The sequence below is a fragment of the Bos mutus genome, chromosome 7, assembly GCF_027580195.1.
Source record: "Bos mutus isolate GX-2022 chromosome 7, NWIPB_WYAK_1.1, whole genome shotgun sequence".
Taxonomy (NCBI): domain Eukaryota; kingdom Metazoa; phylum Chordata; class Mammalia; order Artiodactyla; family Bovidae; genus Bos; species Bos mutus.
Window position 1 is genome coordinate 71,556,914 of NC_091623.1, and position 20,362 is coordinate 71,577,275.

General features: G+C 38.8%; 1 protein-coding gene across 3 annotated transcripts in view; it reads right to left on the bottom strand.

The window, feature by feature from the left end:
• Positions 1-19,344, bottom strand: part of LOC102277109 (zinc finger protein 474) — a 70,684-nt gene extending 51,340 nt beyond the window's left edge. The window contains exons 1-3 of one of the 3 annotated variants that reach the window (XM_070374088.1): positions 19,173-19,337; positions 11,591-11,708; positions 11,284-11,488 (exon numbers count right to left, since the gene is read on the bottom strand). The gene's annotated coding sequence lies outside the window, so the exon portion shown is untranslated. Of the gene's footprint in view, positions 1-11,283; positions 11,489-11,590; positions 11,709-19,172 lie in introns of all 3 variants that reach the window. The other 2 variants (XM_070374089.1, XM_005894572.2) reach the window with 2 other exon arrangements.
• Between the last annotated feature and the right edge of the window lie 1,018 nt (positions 19,345-20,362).

Genomic DNA, 20,362 nt, shown 5'->3' on the forward strand with positions numbered 1-20,362 from the left:
ATGGGGTGGAGGTGGGAGGGAGGTTCAAGGTAGGTGGGGATATGTGTATACTTATGGCTGATTCACATTGTTGTACAGCAGAAACCAACACAACCTTGTAAAGCAATTATCCTCCAATTAAAAATCAATTAAAGAAAAAGAAAAAAAGGTTTGTGTATCACTTTTAATAAAAAGACTCCTATTCTAATCACTTAAAGAAACAGAGGCATAACTTTTTACCTAAGTAAGAAGGATTTTTTGAAAAAAGCAATCAGATTCTCAATAATACCAAGGCTTCAGTGATAGTCTTGGCCTTTCCTTCACGGATGCAACTACTACACTATTACGATGAAATTATTTGCATTATATGATTCTAAATACTATCTTCGTATAGGACAGATGGACCATTCCTAGGGTCTAGCGGAACTCTTTTTTCTATGTGGTTTTTCTGTGAAGGTTGGTGGTTAACCCAACCTCCAGGGGAACTTATTAGAGACTGCCATCAGCCAAGGTCCATGGGACACTAACAAGAGTCATCATGAACATCTTCCTTTTGTTCTCCTCTTTTACCTTTCCTGCTCTTTGAGGCCCAGAAGTCTCATCAGCAAAGGCCACTCCACTCAAAGACATATATGGCAATTCACTCCTATGGTGACTAAACAGGCTTTTCCTTCCTCCATATCTTGAGAATTATTTCATTATTCTGGACCCTAGGGTGGAAAGGTACAGATGAGATGCACTTAGTCCTCATTTGCTTTCAGTGGGCTTTATAAATTTCTTGGTTTTTACTTTTTCTGTTCATTGTTCTTTTCTCCCTGTAGCCTCCTGAAGCTTCCACTTAAGTGTTGTAGCTGTTTGTTCATAGTTTTTCACTTTTCTGATTTTTTGAATCTTATAATACCACAATTATATGGGAAGATTAAATAGGCTGAAATATCTCAAGACATTATGAAATCAGTATTTGAAAATGTATAGATTTTAAATCTGTTTCATAAATACCATGTGGAAGGATGACACAATTTCAGGCTACAGATTTTTCTCTATTGATTAATTATAAAATTCCAGTCACAAAATTAAGACTAACACTAAAAGTTATTAAACTGTTGGTGAATCACAACATTACCTATTTTATTTAGACACACAACGGATAGTGTCCATTTCAGAAATTACAGCTAGAACAGTGTTCTTGTGCTACTTACCAGTAAGCTTTTCCTGGGAGTCTCTGTTGAAAAGTTTATTTGGAAACTTTTTGTTACTCATAAACACCCCAACAGCTAAAATAATTAAACTCCACTTGACACAGTATTCGACATAGGAAAGAGGCTAACTGAAGAGGAAAATGTGGTCTTAATTTTTGCTGACTGAAATGTCATGTGTTTCATATATACTATGGTTCACTTGGAACTGAACAGATAGAGCAGTCCAAGATTTATCATTATTTTAATATTGCACAATCATTTGGTATTTTTGAGAGGAAATGCCACAAAGTGATTCAAATAATGTAAAAACTAATTTCTTACTACACATTTTGCAAAGAGCTACAATATAAATAATTTTTCACAAACTAAATGTATGTATTTCCATCCTTTCAGTGAATATATACACTTGGCAAGAGGCTGGAATCTTATTAGCTCTATTTATCATAACTACGCTGAACACTCTCTTTCTAACTGGTCACACACACATACACACATCCCCCTCTATACATTTTCCTCCATATCCCTTCTAGGTCAAGAGAACAGACTGATAACCCTTGTCATAATCTTCATTTGACAACGAATCCATGCCAGGATTCCAGTCCATGTAGCATGTAATTGGTAATGATATGCTGGATTGTAACTAGGTCAGATGATACTAATAAGAACAACAGTTGGCTAAACATTGAATTCTGAGTCTTTCTCCAACCATGGATTTCTTCTATTTCCAATCCTCACTACTTTCACTTTGTACATTTCACAATAATTTTACTGAAATAACCTTTGACCACATCTTTTGACCTGGGAGAGGTCCTACTTAGTGGTGAAGGCAGGGGAAATGATCATGAGGAAACCTTCCTTTGCCCCAGCTCTACAACTAACTTCTTGATCTTCTTGTGGGCTTGTACGGGAGATGTGGGGTTGGGAGAGGAGAACAAGAAAAAAGGTAAAAGGAACTAGTAGACACTCTAAATATTCATCTGCAATGTGTGAGACCTGGGTTCAGTCCCTGGGTCGGGAAGATCTCCTGGAGGAGGGCATGGCAACTTACTCCAGTATTCTTGTCTGGATAGAGGAGCCTTGAGGGCTATAGTCCACAAGGTCTCAAAGAGTTGGACACGACTGAACAATTAGGCACGGATACTCTAAAAATAGATTTAGCATTTTTTATCCCCATGTAAGTGCCTTTGAATGATTCCACAGGAAAGTAAACATCTCATTTTACACCAGTCACCTTATATTTTCTTTCTGCTCACTTTCTCCCCTCCTGTCCTCAGCTTTTGTGTGTGTTAGTGTCTCTTCTTTCCCTATTCTTTCACTCCTGTCTCCATTCTTCTAGTGATGCTGGATAACCTCATGATACTATATTAATTCACATACAAACATTCTTCACATCTGTCTCTAATGTAGCCAGTTTATCCCATTTGGATGTTTTGCGCACTCTCTTAAGTTTACTGCCTTGCAGGTAAAGGGATGGGCCTTGTTGTCCACATGCTCTTTCAGGCACAGCAGGAGAAAAATTACTCCTACTGTCTAATCCTTCTTTTTCAGAGCAGACATAGTCATCTACTAAAGTTCTAAAACAAATCCTCAACCTCCCCCAACTAAACGTACCACGGTTGTGGCACTGTTCTCAAAATAAAGGCCAAACGCTGGAACTTCTATAACTGGTGCCTCCCTAAGCCTCTACTCTGGGCTCCCTTAACTCTCTCCCGTCTGTGCTGTGCTGCATCCTTGTTCACCTCTCGGTTCCTCAAATAAACCACTCATTCTTGGTCCAGGTTAGGGGAGAGATGGAAAAGGAGCTTTGCACATGCTCTTGCTACTGCCTAGAATCTTCCCCCAGCGCTTTGGGTAGCTTTCTTATTTTATTTTCCAGATCTCTGTTGAAATGTCAACTCCAACAGACAGACCCTTCCTGACTACTCTTTCTCAGGTAACTTCTTTGTCTCTTCCTAAAACACACACACACACACAGAGAAACACACAAGGGCACATAGACACTCATGCACCTACACAGACGCATGTGCACACATGCACATACACATGAACATACCTGTGTATGTGCACCATACAGACACGTGAACACACTCATGTACGTGTGTACCACGCCACCACCACTCTCACAGTTATGTGCACACTTATGACAGTGCTATTTATTTTTTTCCCAGCTCTTACAGCATATATTATCATTGTTTGTCTGTTTACATGTGCAGTATTGGTTTCCTTTACTTGAACGTAACCTCTGTGAACATTAGGGTCTTATTTGCTCTCCGCATAGTCACATCCCAAGCAACTAGTCCAGTGCCAAGCACATTGCGGGCACTAACAAAAAACTGCTGCATGTTGAATGAGCCGAGTAAGATTAGCTTGATTTTAAACAGATTTTGAAAACAAAAATCAAGCCCATTAATTAAACAGAAGAATAAAAACAGAAAAGGACTTTTGTAGAAAAAGGATTAAAAACTACTTTTGTGGTGTTTTCTCAAGTATTAGGGATATCTGAGCATCTAACCCTTGTTTAATCTTCCTAATAATACTAACTCAAGGGATTAGTATTTTGCAGAAATCTTTTTGAATCTAACTCCTAGAGTAACGAAAATTTTAAAAAAAGTAAACAAATGAGGCCTAATGAAACTTAAAAGCTTTTGTACAGCAAAAGAAACCATAAACAAAATGAAAAGACAACAAACAGAATGGGAGAAAATATTTGCAAAGAAAGCGAATGACAAGGGATTAATCTCCAAAATATACAAATAGCTTATGCAGCTCAATATTAATAAAACAAACAAACTAATCAAAAAAGGGCTGATCTAAATAGAAATTTCTCTAAAGAAGACATACAGGTGGCCAGAAAAGCACATGAAAAGATGCTCAGCATTACTAATTATAGGAGAAATGCAAGTTAAAACTGCAATGAGCTATCACCTCACACTGATCAGAATGGCTATCATCAAAAAGTCTACAAACAATAAATGCTGGAGAGGGTGTGGAGGGAACCCACATACTTTGCTGATGGGAATGTAAACTGGTACAACCACTATGGAGAACAGTATGGAGGTTTTTTAAAATCTAAAACCAGAACCACCATATGATTCGTCAATCCCACTCCTGGGTATACATCTGCAGAAAGCAATGCTTCGAAAAAATACATGCACCCCAGTGTTCACAGCAGCACTATTAACAATAGCCAAGACATGCAAACACTCTATTAATAAATGTCTATCAACAGATGAATGGATAACGAAGATGTGATACATAAATGGATAAAGAAGATGTGATACATATATACAAAGGCATATTATTCAGTCATAAAAAAGAATGAAACAATGCCATTTGCAGCAACGTGAATGAACCTAGAGAGTGTAATAGTAAGTGACAGACAAAAAGGGACAAATACCATATGATATCATTCATATGTGGAATCTAATTTTTAAAAATGATACAAATGAACTTATTTATAAAACAGTGTCACAGATTTTGAAAACAAACTTACGGTTACCATAGGGGAAATGTGAGGATGGGGGGAGGAATAAATCAGGAGCTTTGGGTTAATATACTATATATAAAATATATAACCAACAAGGATCACCTGTATAACACAGGGAACTCTACTCAGTATTCTGTGATAACCTATAAGGGTAAAGGAACAATAAAAGAAGGAATACATGTATAATTGAGTTGTACACCTGAAACTAGCACAGTGTTGTAAATCACCTATATTTCAATAGCTTTTTAAAGGAATTATCATTCTGGACTTCCAAGTGTAACTGTAGTCAGTCACTTGTATCTTCAGGTTTTGCATCTGCAGAATCAACCAACATCAGATCAAAAATATTTTTTAAAAGTCCAGAAAGTTCTAGAAAAACATAACTCGAATTTGCCATACACTGGCAACTATTTACACAGCATTTACTTTGTATTAGGTATTACAAGCAATCCAGAGAGGATTTAAAACTATACTGGAGGATGAGTGTAGGTCATATGTAAATACTATACCATTTTGTGGCAAGAATACACAGAAGAACTGTACAAAAAAGATCTTCATGACCCAGATAATCACGATGGTGTGATCACTGACCTAGAGCCAGACATCCTGGAATGTGAAGTGGGTCTTAGAAAGCATCACTACGAACAAAGCTAGTGGAGGTGATGGAATTCCAGTTGAGCTGTTCCAGGTCCTGAAAGATGATGCTGTGAAAGTGCTGCACTCAATATGCCAGCAAACTGGAAAACTCAGCAGTGGCACAGGACTGGAGAAGGTCAGTTTTCATTCCAATCCCAAAGAAAGGCAATGCCAAAGAATGCTCAAACTACCGCACAATTGCACTCATCTCACACGCTAGTAAAGTAATGCTTAAAATTCTCCAAGCCAGGCTTCAGCAATATGTGAACTGTGAACTTCCTGATGTTCAAGCTGGTTTTAGAAAAGGCAGAGGAACCAGAGATCAAATTGCCAACATCCGCTGGATCATGGAAAAAGCAAGAGAGTTCCAGAAAAACATCTATTTCTGCTTTATTGACTATGCCAAAGCCTTTGACAGTGTGGACCACAATAAACTGTGGAAAATTCTTCAAGACATGGGAATACCAGACTACCTGATCTGCCTCTTGAGAAATTTTTATGCAGGTCAGGAAGCAACATTTAGAACTGGACATGAAACAACAGACTGGTTCCAAATAGGAAAGGGAGTACGTCAAGGCTGTACATTGTCATCCTGCTTATTTAACTTATATGCAGAGTACATCATGAGAAACGCTGGACTGGAAGAAACACAAGCTGGAATCAAGATTGCTGGGAGAAATATCAATAACCTCAGATATGCAGATGACACCACCCTTATGGCAGAAAGTGAAGAGGAACTAAAAAGCCTCTTGATGAAGGTGAAAGTGGAGAGTGAAAAAGTTGGCTTAAAGCTCAACATTCAGGAAACGAAGATCATGGCACCCAGTCCCACCACTTCATGGGAAATAGATGGGGAAACAGTGTCAGACTTTATTTTTTTGGGCTCCAAAATCACTGCAGATGGTGACTGCAGCTATGAAATTAAAAGACGCTTACTCCTTGGAAGGAAAGTTATGACCAACCTAGATAGCATATTCTAAAGCAGAGACATTACTTTGCCAACAAAGGTTCGTCTAGTCAAGGCTATGGTTTTCCTGTGGTCATGTATGGATGTGAGAGTTGGACTGTGAAGAAAGCTGAGCACCGAAGAATTGATGCTTTTGAACTGTGGTGTTGGAGAAGACTCTTGAAAGTCCTTGGACTGCAAGGAGATCCAACCAGTCTATTCTAAAGGAGATCAGCCCTGGGATTTCTTTGGAAGGAATGATGCTAAAGCTGAAACTCCAGTACTTTGGCCACCTCATGCGAAGAGTTGACTCACTGGAAAAGACTCTGATGCTGGGAGGGATTGTGGGCAAGAGGAGAAGGGGACGACAGAGGATGAGATGCCTGGATGGCATCACTGACTCGATGGACATGAGTCTGAGTGAACCCCGGGAGTTGGTGATGGACAGGGAGGCCTGGTGTGCTGCGATTCATGGGGTTGCAAAGAGTCGGACATGACTGAGCAACTGATCTGATCTGATCTGATGTGATGCCATTTTGTATAAGAGACTTGAGGATCCACAGATTTTGGTTTCAGTAGGCAGTCCTGGACCCAACTGCCCAAGGATCTTGAGGCTGGATTACCTATATACCAAATCCAATAGAAATGAGAATCCAGCCAAGGACTGTGTACTGAACCAAGCCCTATACCCCATGGTAAAGACTATTCAACAAGAAATGAGCTACCTGCATCTATGGCATGAAGCTCCTCCCAAGAACAGAGCTAGACAAGCACATCAGAGGTGGCTTTATGACTAGGTAGACACATGTATTAGGTGCTGTAGGACTAGGAAAAAAACTGAAGGAGAAACAAAGTTAGGTTTTCCTTAACTGATTTAATTCGTATATTGTTTCTTTTGACCACATGCATTCTGAATGCAGATGACTTTCAAAGCTTAATTCTCCTTGGAAGTCATATTTTCTTTGAACATAGCCCTATAGTACCGGGCACTCAGAGGAAGAATAGTTTCAAGGCCATGGTTCTTTATATGTCAATATACAATTTTGCAAAGTATTTCATTAGAATTCCTTGAAGATTAGAACAAGGGTCGACAGTCTAGGGTTCCCTGGTCAAACCTGGCCAGCTGTCCATCTTTTTATTTTTCTTGTAAATAAGGTTTTACTGGCACAGAGCCATGCTTGTTCATTGGTGTATTTGTCTTGATTGTTTTTGTCTTAACCACTGCAGAGCAGACAGACTACGAGGCCTAAATTATTTATTATATGGCCATTTATAGGAAAAGTTTCCTAACCTCTGAATTAGAGCACACAAACGAGAACACTCCATTTTAACAGTGAAACATCCAATTATTCATCAATGTGAATGTACAAAATAGCACTCGGTGCAACCACAATCCTAACAAGTTTTGTTTGCGAGAACTCCATAGGCCTCCTTTTAGAATTCTCTGAAATAAATGTTTGGCTGCACTGACTCTGGACATTCTATTTGCGTTGTCGTCACTTTTAACCTGCTAACAATGTGCCTCCTTTACATTTCCCTTCCTGTTGCCCCCAACACCGTGTGTGCATTCTGCTGTACTTGTATGCTGTAATTTAGAAAAAGTTTCTCTACGGCTTTAAGACTCCACAGGAATCTCCTCTGCTGCCTCAGGAAGGGTGCTCTGGAATTGCTCACATTCTTCACCACTTACGACTTATCTCTTGAACTGCAAAATGCCTAAAAATGTTTCATTCACCAGGGAGTCTGGGGAAATTTTTTAAAATAATAATATTAGAATAAAATAATATTCATTTAAATTATACAAATCCAGAGAAGAAATGGTCATATTAAAGTCCAGTTTCTGAACAAATTTCTCTTAGAAATAATATATAAGATTCAACTTCCAAAACAGGTTGGAAAATTCAAATGGATAGAAGGGATAGTTTACATTCTCGGGCTTAAAAGAAATGGATGTTTTATGACAGGGATAGCAAACTTGAAAAGCCTGAGGAAGTATTTTTCTTTAGTAAACTTCTGAGTGCTGATAATTTTCTGTAAATTCATAGGAATGCGTAAAAACATTCTATCCAATGTTTATTTTATCAGGCATAGGTTTTTTTTCTCTATAATTGTGAGGTATACGCTGTTAAATAGGCAAGAGAGTAGAGATTATAAGTATTGTTTCCTTGTAGAAATTATGAACAAATATTTTTCTCCCCTCTTTCCTTGTTTAGACCAGTGTCTGAAAAACAGTAGACAATAAATTATTGAATGAATGAATGAATGAAAATTAAGTTCAAGCCACATTTTGTACAAATGGGTTTGAAAAATGCATCCCTTTTACTGGGATTATCATTCTTGATTAAATTTATAACCGTATATTTTTGGTTTTTGCTTACCACAGAAAAGCTTAAGATCAGATTACTGTCTAGGAGGAGATTTGGAAAACATAAGAGACAGAATGCCCAACCTGCTTTAAACTCTTATGCATGGTTCCACTGGCAAACAGTCATGGAAGCACTCAACGTGTATATCTGTTTTGAAGTTGGATGCAACAGCGATGAACACTTTTCATACACACAAGCCAAGATAACTGGCTTATTAAAAATTAATGATGCCAATAAAGACATCAGTGCAACTATAATCCTATCAAGTTTTGTTTAGATTGATGTAATGGAATAGAGTCTAGAAATAAATGGTCGATCCACATATGTGGTCAATTCATATTGACAAAGATGCCAAGATAATTCAATAAAGAGAGGAAAATCTTTTAAACAAATAATGGTGGAACAACTGGATTCATGTGGCAGAAAAATTAGTATCAACTATCTACTGTCACCAAACGCAGAAACTAACTCAAGGTGAATCACAGAACTACATATAAAAACTAAAACTATAAAGCTTCTAGAAGAAAGTATAGGAAAATACTTTATGATCTCAATATTTGCAAAGATTTCTTAGACAAAGAAACCAAATGGCACTAAACATAAAAGAATTTAAAATTGTACTTCATGTAAATTAGAAACATCTATCCTTTAAAAAATATCATTAAGAAAACTAAAAGATAAGCCACAGACTGGGAAGAATTTTTTGCAATGCATGTATTTGACACATATGTGGCAAGCAACCCAACATGGGTTGCCCAAGACAGGCAAGAGCTTTGAATAGACTATTCACAACAACAAGAAAATGTATAAAATATCAATAAGCTCATGAAATAATAGTGAAAGAAAGTGAAGTCGCTCAGTCGTGTCCGACTCTTTGTGACCCCATGGACTGTAGCCTACCAGGCTCCTCCATCCGTGGGATTCTCCAGGCAAGTGTACTGGAGTGGGTTGCCATTTCCTTCTCTAGGAGATCTTCCCAACCCAGGGATGGAACCCGGGTCTCCCACATTGCAGGCAGACACTTTACTGTCTGAGCCAACAGGGAAGCTACAAATAATAGTAAATTAAACTAAAAAAATTAATTTGCATTTTCCTGTTATTAGAATGGCTAAAAAACTTTAAATTGTCAATACCAAGTGTTAGGATGTGAAAAAAACAGAAACTCTCATATATGCCTGATAGGAGTATGAAATATTACAACCATTCTGTAGAACCTTTGGGCAGTTTCTCATAAAGTCAAATCTATATCTAGCTGATAACATGGACATTCTGTTCCTAAATAATTACAAATGACATAAACACAGGTTAACAGGTGAATGGATAAATCATCTATGATGCATTCATATAACAGAATATTACTCCACAATACAAATAAACAAATCACATACAATGACATAGATCTCTTTCAAAAATATTATGCCAAATAAAAGATCATATGCAAAAGAGAATGTATGAATTATTTCATTTATATAAAATTCTAAACAGGTAATGCTAATCTGTAGGTGACAGAAAGTAGACCAGTGATTACTTAGTGGCTGGGTGGGCAGAGAATGAACTACAAAGGTTAATGGACATGTTCTTATATTGTATCATTGGTGATAAAATGGATAAAATCACTCTTCAAAACTCATTAAACTGTGTACTTAAAATGAGTGTATTTTATTGTATGTGAATTATATATCAATGAAGATGATATAAAAAGAAGAAACATTTAAACGGGACAAGAAATATGAATAGATAGTTAACAAAAGAGAGATACAAGTCTCTAACAAGCTCGTGTAAAAAATGCTTAACTAATTTTTAGTCATGAAGGAAATATAAATTATAACCACAGTGCCATATCATTTCATATTCCTTATAAAGTTAAGCATACATCTACCCTATCATCCATCAATTTTAGTCCTAGGTTTGAACCCAAGATAAATGAAAACACATGTCCACCAAAAGACTTGTGCGAGAATGTTTAGAGCAGCTTTAGTTATAGGAGCCCCAACCTGGAAACAAACCAAATATCAATTAATAAGAAAATCGATAAACAGCTATATAATAATTCTATAATGCTATAATACTCATCTATACAAGGAATTGAACTGCTTATATACATAGCAACAGGAACCGTTTCAGAAACATTCTTCTGAGCCAATGAAGTCAGATACAAGAATATACACTGAATGATTCTACTCATATAGAACTCATGAACAGCCAAATTATTCTCATAGTAATAGAAATGAGAAGTGTGGTTGCCTATGGAAGGGGGATTGACTGGAAGGCCTGTGAGGAAACTTTCTGGGCTATATAATTCTGATAAATGTTAAAAATGTATTTTATCAACTTTTCTTTGAAGAAAATTTTAAATATCGACCCCTTAAGTGGAATTTGATTCTTTTAGTAATTAAAACATTTAATTCATAGTTCACATTATTGCCAAAATCATCCAGTGAAGTAAAACCGTATTTGTTCATTTGTTTAATAGTACTTGAGGGTTATTTTTTTAACTCAAGAATGGATTACTTTTCTTTGGATTCCTTTTCTATAGCAAGCAAGTATCCCTACATAGTGGTGAGAAGGAAGTGGAAGAGATTAAGGTCATTATTGCTAGTTGAAAGATAAGACTTGAGACTGATTAGCTACCAGACAACAGAGAAAGAACACACCTTCTGGGAGCCTCACCTTGTAATACTCGTTCTTTATTTTTCTATTTCGGCTTTTGTCATGGCTTGCTGAATCCCTTGGTGGGGTAGCTGGTGGAAACAGGAGTAGAACAGCTGGGAGCTCCAGAATTCACATCCCCTCTTGCAGGAGTTCTTTTAGGAGGTGAGGCTGGCTGCCAGGAGCAGGAACCCCTGCCTTTGTCGCCTGGATGTATCCTGGCAACCTGTCAACAAAACGAACAGGACTGAGTTCTATAGTAACAGATTGGAAACTCCAAAACAAGGGGAGAAGAAACTCAGAAACGGATGGCAAAATAGGTATGGACCTCAGCTTTCTTTGAAGTTGACTCTGGGAGTTTTACCAGTGGACTAAGCATCACAAAAAGGGATGCAGATTGATTTAAGCCATTCTTGGCAATGGAATGGAGAAACACTTCTTTTTTCCTAAAGAAGAAAAAAAAATACTGATTATTCTATTGATCTTTTCTAGAATGTTTAAAAATAGGAGACCTTGACCTCTTCTAAAAGGAAATGGATATTCTCCATGGTTCTCAAAGGATGTGTTGGTGTGAAATATAACAAAAATGCAAGAGATAGAAGATAATTATTTTCTAATGTGTCTTAAGATATAGAAACCATTGCTAAAAACTAAGGTCAACATTTAAAAAATGTCTCTAAAATATTTTTTAAAACCCTACATTTAAAAATACTCTGAGATATTAGGCTAATCATGGTACAATTCTAAGAAATTATTTTCTAATTCTGTAAATATTAAAAACTCATAAGGTCAAACAGTTTACTAACTTAGGAAGAAGTCCATAATATGTTTCTAAGTGAAAAAGAGAAACTACAAAGCAGAATAAATATGATCTCATTAAACTCTGTGTATGTGTGTATGCACACATGTCCACATACATGTGCTTCAAGAACATATACAAAAATGTTAACAGCAGTTATCACTGGATAATGACCTTAAGAAACATTTTATTAAATCTTCCTTAGGGCTAGGAATTAGCGAGAAAATTCTAACCTTCTAGATTCCAAAATCCTATCCTTCACCCCCAGATAACTTTTGGGATATACAGGTAATTCACAGGACTACTAATTCTGTTGAAATAACTTCAGACCACACAGTCTAAAGACCTCACTGGATAATGAAGTTCCATATTCTAACACTAGATAATGCTCTAGAGATGAGCAGATGTGTCCTCGACAGAGATTTAAAGATATTTCAATTATACTATCACATAAAATAGTTCTAATTTGGATGCTTTTCTACCAAAACCGTTCAAAAGAGACCATACATAGATGATAAAGCATACCTAAAATAACTAAACAGCTGCTATGACAGTGACTATTGAGATGGGGAAAGAAAACTTAGTCTTACATTTGGCTTCTTACAAACTTGTAGGTCTCTAGTTAACATATTTTGTACTTTATACAAACTGCATGCCTTCTTGGCCCTATTGTGAGCTAAATGAGATATTTCTCATTTAGCCCAATAAGTAAACACCACCCCAAGTGCACACACAGTATTCAGTCCAGTGGCCAGCTATTTGAGCCAGATGGCAGAAGAACAAACAGGAAATGCTGGCGTGGGACAGGACAACCCCGGGAAAACACCAGGAGAGCAGATATTTCCATGCTAAAATAGGGCAAAGAGTTCTTTATCTGGACGGGAGGGACTGCTCTCAGGAGGCCCGAGAACAACAGCTCTCGGGGCAGTGGGCACATGAGTTAGCTGGGTCACTGACAGCGCAGTCACAGCCCTCCCTTCCCTCAGCGCAGCTGCTGAGTGGCCAGCTGCTTTTCTGCATTCGTTGGAGACGCGTCGGAAAGTGAGAGAAGAGGAACCTTTGTATTTTCCCCAGTTCTGGACCCACTTGAAATTCTTCGGTTTGTAGTTTCAGCTTAAATTGAACTTCCTGGTGTTCAAATTTATTTAATCTTGGCTAAATAGGCCTTCCTAGGTATCTCTCTTTCTCTTCTCCCTCTCTAACTTTTAAAGGAACAAAAACTCTGAAGCAGCTTATTTTTTTAAAAATCAAGCTCAAAAGCTATCTTGGACATCACACAGCTTTACAACACAATCTTTTGATGATTTAAGTGTAAATGAAGCAGAAACATATGGATTCCATTTCCCATAAATCATACACAATCCTCAAAAAATCAAGGGAGAATGTGCTCAGCACAATGTATTCTGTTTGGTTGAACCCAAAACATCTGAAGAATACTTGGAGGCTGATAGATCCAAAATATTTATCCATCTCTATTTATAACCTTGGGAGTGGGGGAAGCCCTTGATTCATGGCGACAGTTAAACTGCTCACATGTGCTAAGTGGGCAACCAGAAACCAGTGCAAGCTTAAAAATAATGGTGTTAGCCTTCTCCTGTTCCCGCTCCAGACATTCAAGTCGACCTCAGATCAATAATACTGAAGCCCTTACTTAAACGGAGCTAGTCAAGTCTGGTACTGCTTGAGCTTTCCTCGCCTAAAACAACTGCAAGTTATTTCAAGCTATTGGATGTACAGTCAAGTTTGTGTCGCTGTAGGATGATGCCAGCCTACACCAATAATCCAGAACTGACCCCTTGTGGCAACAGACCCCCCAAAAGGAATTCTGGATTACTTTCCCCTCATAAAACCACAGCTGTTGTGCCTCAGCAAGCCCCCCGCCCCCCCCCTTTTTTTTTTTCATTAAAAGGATAAATCACCGTAATTTTATAGACCAAGAGAAACGCTGTTCCTTGCTGGTATCTCTGACTGTCCTGATGTCTCTTGATTGATGCAAAGCCCAAATCTTAACTCTGAAAGTTACTAATAGTCCTTTTGAGTTTATTTAAATTGGGCAGGGCCACATGCTGTGTGGAAGAAAATTTTTTTTTTTATAACAGCAGCAGAAAGAACTCAAACAGGATGTTTGTGAAGTTTCACAAAATAGGTAAACTGGGCATCATGTCCTCTTCTTGCCAGTTACTGTCTTCTTCTGCCCCTTGCCTTACTGCCTAACTCAGAAACGGCCAGCACCAAACCACCTATCAGTTGTCTCAAAACCTTCAAGAACGCTGCAGCAGGAAGCATTAGCAGCCTTTTTTTTTTTTTTTAAACAGATGAGGAAACTGGGCTTCCAGGGCTTTCCTGGGCTTTCCCCTAATTGCAAGGCTAACCCAAAGCAAATCTGGGATCGAAACATGTGTCTTTCTCTTACTCAGCAACTCTCCTTCCTCTGCCTCCTGCACAGCCTCTCTGCTAGACTGCCAGACAGAACAGTCCGACCTCAAAAGAGACAGTCGTTTTTCAAGATGTGGCTTTTGTCACAAGAAAAGTCTTTATGTAAAGTAAATTTGAAAATGTCTAAATTTAAACCATTGCAAAATTTGTCCTGTAGGAGATTAGAAAGAAAGGGGGAAGATAGACTTTAAATACAGACTTCAAAAACTTTTAAAAAAATAAAAAAATGTGTTGTATGTGATGGGATCCTAACCCAACAGATCTTATAACCCTACCCTCCCTCAGGACTCTTTGCCCAGGGCAGTATTTCTCAACACTTTTAAAATTTATTATTATTATTGCTCCCCCTCCAAGTATTTTTGGCTTTCCTGGTGGCTCAGATGGTAAAGAATCTGCCACAATGTGGGAGACCTGGGTTCGATCACTGGGTTGGAAAGATTCCCCAGAGAAGGGAATGGCTACCCACTCCAGTATTCTTGCCTGGAGAGTTCCATGAACAGAGGAGCCTGGCGGGCTACAGTCCATGGGGTTATAAAGAGTCGGACACAACTGAGCGACTAACACTTTCACTTTCCAAGTATTTTTATATTTTTTTTTCCTAATTCTCCTGGATTTCATCACCATCAAATTTTAATACCATAGATATGCCTTATATCTGATTATGTATTGCAGCCCTTTGGTGGCCTACAAACCAACATATTATCTAAGATTACATCACCCTCCAAGCCAATTTTTACTGCCCCTTGGGGGAATACATGCCTGGGAGACATTCATCCAAAGAGCTGACAATGTTGGCCTCAGATAATCTATCGTCAAGCTGATGCACAGAAAAACTGACCAGGAGACCACAGAAACCATGGAAACCCTTCCTAAATTACCAGAACTAAAAAGCACAGTAAATTGTCCCTAACTGTGTTCAAGAGAAAAATGGACTTTTTGAAAAGGGGCAATAAACACACTATATTTTCTATGCATCTGAGTGGCTTTGTCATAGAAATAGAACTCTTAGAGCTCAAGTGGGCTTTAAAATAGCATCCAGCGCAGCCAACTGTCTGCAGGCAAGAAGATATTATTGGTCTATTTTAAACTGATGAGGCATCTAAGCTGAGGACATTAAGTTATTTGTTTATGGGCCACAGATTAAAACTCAGACTCCAATAAAAAAATTAGTCAAAGGACTCCCCTGCTTTATCTCTGACACAGTGAAAACATTGGCAGGCCAAAGAGAAGGGTTTCTTTCTTTTGATCCCCTTTCCTAAGGACAGAGGATATTTCTTCAGTACTGATATCTAGTACTCTACCAATAATAAAATATTTTGTATATACTGTGCTGTAAAACCTCCTTGTTTCAAGGGCCTGAGATTCTAGCTGTGAGTCTGGAGGAGTCATCACAGCTCTGGCCCTCCAGGCGTCCTGGCTCAGCTCCCCACCCTGCTACTCCACCTTCTTCCCAACAGCCACCAAGCCAGGTCTGAAACACAGTACTTGTGAATTGCAGGCACTCAGTCAACATTAGCCCACTAAACTGGGCACACACCTTTTTTGTTATGAGAGATAACAGTGACCAGTTTGGCTGAAGATGACAAGAAGTTACAAGATGTTAAGTCCAGATTAATAGTCAAAGTTTTCTATGTAATATAATGTAAACATTTTGAAATAAGTTTGCCTTTCCAGAGAACTGGCAGAAGTCCAAATCCTTAGGGCATGTGAATGATAAATGTTTAATAAATATTTAATCATTAGTGTTATTACCCACAGATTTCTAAAGCTGGTTTAAATTAGAGTGTTCCCAGCTGATAACAGTCTAATACTTTACCTTTTCATGTGTATTTTATGAAGGGCATTTTAGCCTCTTAATTGAAAACAGTAAATTATAAGGGGATTCCCTCTAATTCTTTCCATAGGTCTCCAGGGGATGCATGTTTCTTCTCTGAAATTTTGCTCCCCTGGTTGGTGTCTCCTTTCTACAACATCTAATTTCTTTTGTTCTTCTGGCTTCTTACCCTCCACTGTCAGAGTCTCAGGTATCCTCTGTCTTAAAAACATTGAGAGAATAGCAATGAAATGTATACATTACCACATGTAAAATAGATGACCAGTGCGAGTTTGATGCATGAAGCAGGGCACCCAAAGCTGGTGCTCTGGGACAACCTAGAGGGGTAAGATGGGAAGAGAGGTGGGAGGGGGGTTCAGGATCGGCGGGGGGACAAATGTATACCTGTGGCTGATTCATGTTGATGTATGGCAAGAAACCATCACAATATTGTAAAGTAATTATCCTCCTATTAAAATAAATTAATTAAAAGAAACCAATCTATGTTGTGGGCACCTACCTTCTTCTTGATAAAGATGAGTCTAAGCCACTGCCCCCATTCTCCTCATATCTCCTTTCATTTTAAACACTTTCTCTAGCCTATCGTCTGGTTCCTACCCTCTTTTCTCACTGGAGCATCATCTTAGAACATCATGAGTGCCATCTTGATCAACTCGTCTAGAAGGGTTCCTTGGTTCCCATCGCCCACAATGACTTTGATGCACTTAACACTGTTACCCTCCCACCATAGAAATGTTCTCCTCTCTCAACCATCCCATTGAGAGTACAAATTCCTCAGACTGACTTCAAGACCTGATGACTATAATCAATCCAAGCAGAGTCCAAAACCTAAGTCACAGCCTATAGATTTTGATGTGGATGCTGTTGGTCACCAGTCTGATTGAGTGGGGAGAGAGATGGCAGCTGGTTGGCAGGAAGCACTGTATTCTGAATCCTAGAAAGAAAGAATGAAAGAAAGAGGAGAGATGACTCTTGGAATTTTCTGTCTGTCCTTATTCCCTGCTTTCCTGCTGAGCTTCACCAAGATAGAAACTTGGTTACAGTAAAAACATGTGGAAGCTTTACCTAAGAGTTGGTCAATATCAGCAAGACCAAGTTTGTTTGCCTTGTCAAGGCTCTCCCTGAATTCTGAAAGCCTTAAGTGAACTCTTGAGGCAACCAAGTCCCCACTGCCCTAGAGAGCTGCCTAATGAAGCTGGATTGAAGACACAAAGAAGGGAACGTCAGAAAAAGACAGTATTGTTCAGACACCCACCCTAGTCTGACTCTGTACAAACCAAAATGAAACTTGATAGGAAGATAATCCTCTGAATCAGTAGTGTTCAACTTGTAGTGATTACTAAATGTCCACCCCCAGAGACACTACATTTGGCAATGTCTAGTTGCTTACTGGTTGTCACATATGGATTTGGGGCACTGCTACCAGCATCTAGTGGGTACAGGCTAGGGATGCTGCTAAAAATCCTACAACATACACCAGCCCTCCACAGCGAAGAATGATCTGGTTCAAAAAGTTGACAGTGCCAAGGTTGAGGCTTGTGCTCTAGATTCTCCACGTGTTCAAATAAGGGTGCTTTTATCCAGAAGAGCCTGTGTTAATGGATCTTTCCAGATTCATGGTGCATAACTAAGGGATTACATTACAAATGAAGCAGCAGGCATGGAGATTTTAAGCAGCTGAGTCATATTTCTATGGCCAAGTGAGGACACCTTTAAAATGTGAATGTAAGTCTGGCCTGACGGGCTTTGAAGCTTAGGCTCTTTTCCACATGCTCTGGCCCAAGTTAGGTGGCAGACATTCAGTCTTACATGACTAAGGGTGAAATCACTTCTGCCATTCAAAAACCAGCTAAAGAAAGTGCAGGGCCAGAGACGTGAGCTGAGTCTTCACTGGTGAAAGCTGTAATGGAATTAGAGTGGGCGAGAATAAAGCTAGGAGATGTCTGAAGCGTGGGCAAGCAAAGACCCTGAGGGATGAGTATAGAGCCTAGTTACAGGAAACCTATAAGACACCATCAACTGGGCTGGTCAAAGGCAGACACACCATAGTTTGCTCCTAGATAAAGAAAGGACAGACAGAGGCTCTTGTGAAGTCATAATTGCAGTTAGGTGACCATGGTCTTAGGCCATTATGCCCATGAACATGCTGTTTTGTACTGCCCTTTGGGCTACTAGATATTTTGCCCTCTAGTCCCCCACAGCGTCCACCCAATAAGAAGCAATTTCTCCCTTCCCCTCTTACTTCCTGAGTGCTCCTTCTCAGAGCAGCTGCTCAGTATATAACCACTGAATTTTGAACTTCATGGCTAGCAAGATATGGCTTTTGATTCATATTGCTATTATTAACTACATATGTTATCTCTCTCCACTGTCAGAATCAGATGAAGATTTTTATTTTCTATAATTGTGGAGTCCCTGATTTAACAAATATTAACTATGTCTCTAGTCTAAACTCTTTTTATTGTTCTGTTGCTAAGGTGTGTCGCTAACCCTAACCCAACTCTTTGTGACCCCATGGACTGCAGCATGCCAGGCCTCCCTGTCCCTCACTATCTCCCAGAGCCAAGTTCATGTCCATTGAATCTGTGATGCTATCTAACCATCTAACCTCTAGCCCACTTCAGTTTAGAAAAGAGGCTTCTAAGGTCTGGAGGGAGAAAATGATCCACCTAATTTAATGAAGAGTCAAACACACACATTCATATGTATTCTTCCTCACTCTGTCTTTGGACACTATTATTCATTTTCTTAAAGGGGTATATAGATATGCATATATATAAAATTTTTAAATTTAAGAAAGGGTATACACACACAAAATATTTTTTCCCCACCCTGACTCACCAGGTTTCCACTTCAGGACCTACCGCAGCAGCAGCCTCTGTTACAGTTTCTTGTGGATTCTTTCAGAGTGTCTGTGCATTTACAGAAGTACACTTATGCATGCATGTCACCTTCTGACCTGCAGGCTGGTGTCCTTCCCATTCCTCTCTACGGCCACTGCAGCTTCTATTGCTCAAGACCAGCTGTGACAAAACAGATGACACATTTGTCCTGTTGAAGGAAAACTTGGTGACTCAGACACAAATTGTTCCATACACCTTTCATCCTCATTACCAGGTAACTCTGCCAAGGTCAAGTGGTGACATTCTGATTTACTACTAAGCAGACTGACTACGACTCACATTTGACGAGAATCTGAAATTCAAATACCAAAAAGAAAAAAAATATATATTTCCTTAAGGCTTCCAGTTTCGTAATCAAACTTGCTTTTTTGGCTTTGTTGAAAATATTATTTTCCTCTTGGTTCAATGAACACAGTCTGTCTGAAGGAACAAAAACAAGACTTCCCCTGAACCTCCAATTAATCACCAAATCTTTAAATTTAAGATTCAATTTCACTCCATTCCTAAAATCTCTATTTAGTGGCTCAGAGGGACGAAGGAGCCTCACTGTTTTCACTGGCAAAATGAGGCTGAGCCAAATCCAGGCTCCAGGTATGAAATACAAATTTGGCTGACTGTAGATATGCCATTTACTAGAACCTGTATTCGAATAAATCAAGGATACATTTCTCTTGGCTCTTATAGAGAGCCTTTCAAATGGTGACTCCAGCCCTCCTAAGGATTTTGTCCAGATCGCCTGAAAGTGAACAATTTTCACAAGTTTGTTTTGGCATCCACAGCATAAATTTTTATTGAAAGTCACAGTTGTTTTAGTGGGCACCACAGTCTCCCAAGAGACCTCTATTGGGGCCTCCCAGCCAATTTGATGAGAACTATGTGCACCTAAAACATGCCAAGTGTTGTAAGAACTGACCTGCCCTCCAACTCCTTGCTCGTCGGTGCACGACCACTGACTCATTTGTACTTTGCATTTAAGGACGTGCTCTCGAGTGTGTCTGCAGCATTTCTGAAATCAAGCAGCCATCTCCATATTGAAGATTCTTTTTTTTTTTTTTCTTCAAGGTTTCTGTTTCTCTGGAGTTACATCCAATTTATTCTATCATATCAAACAGGTAAGGCAATAGGAGA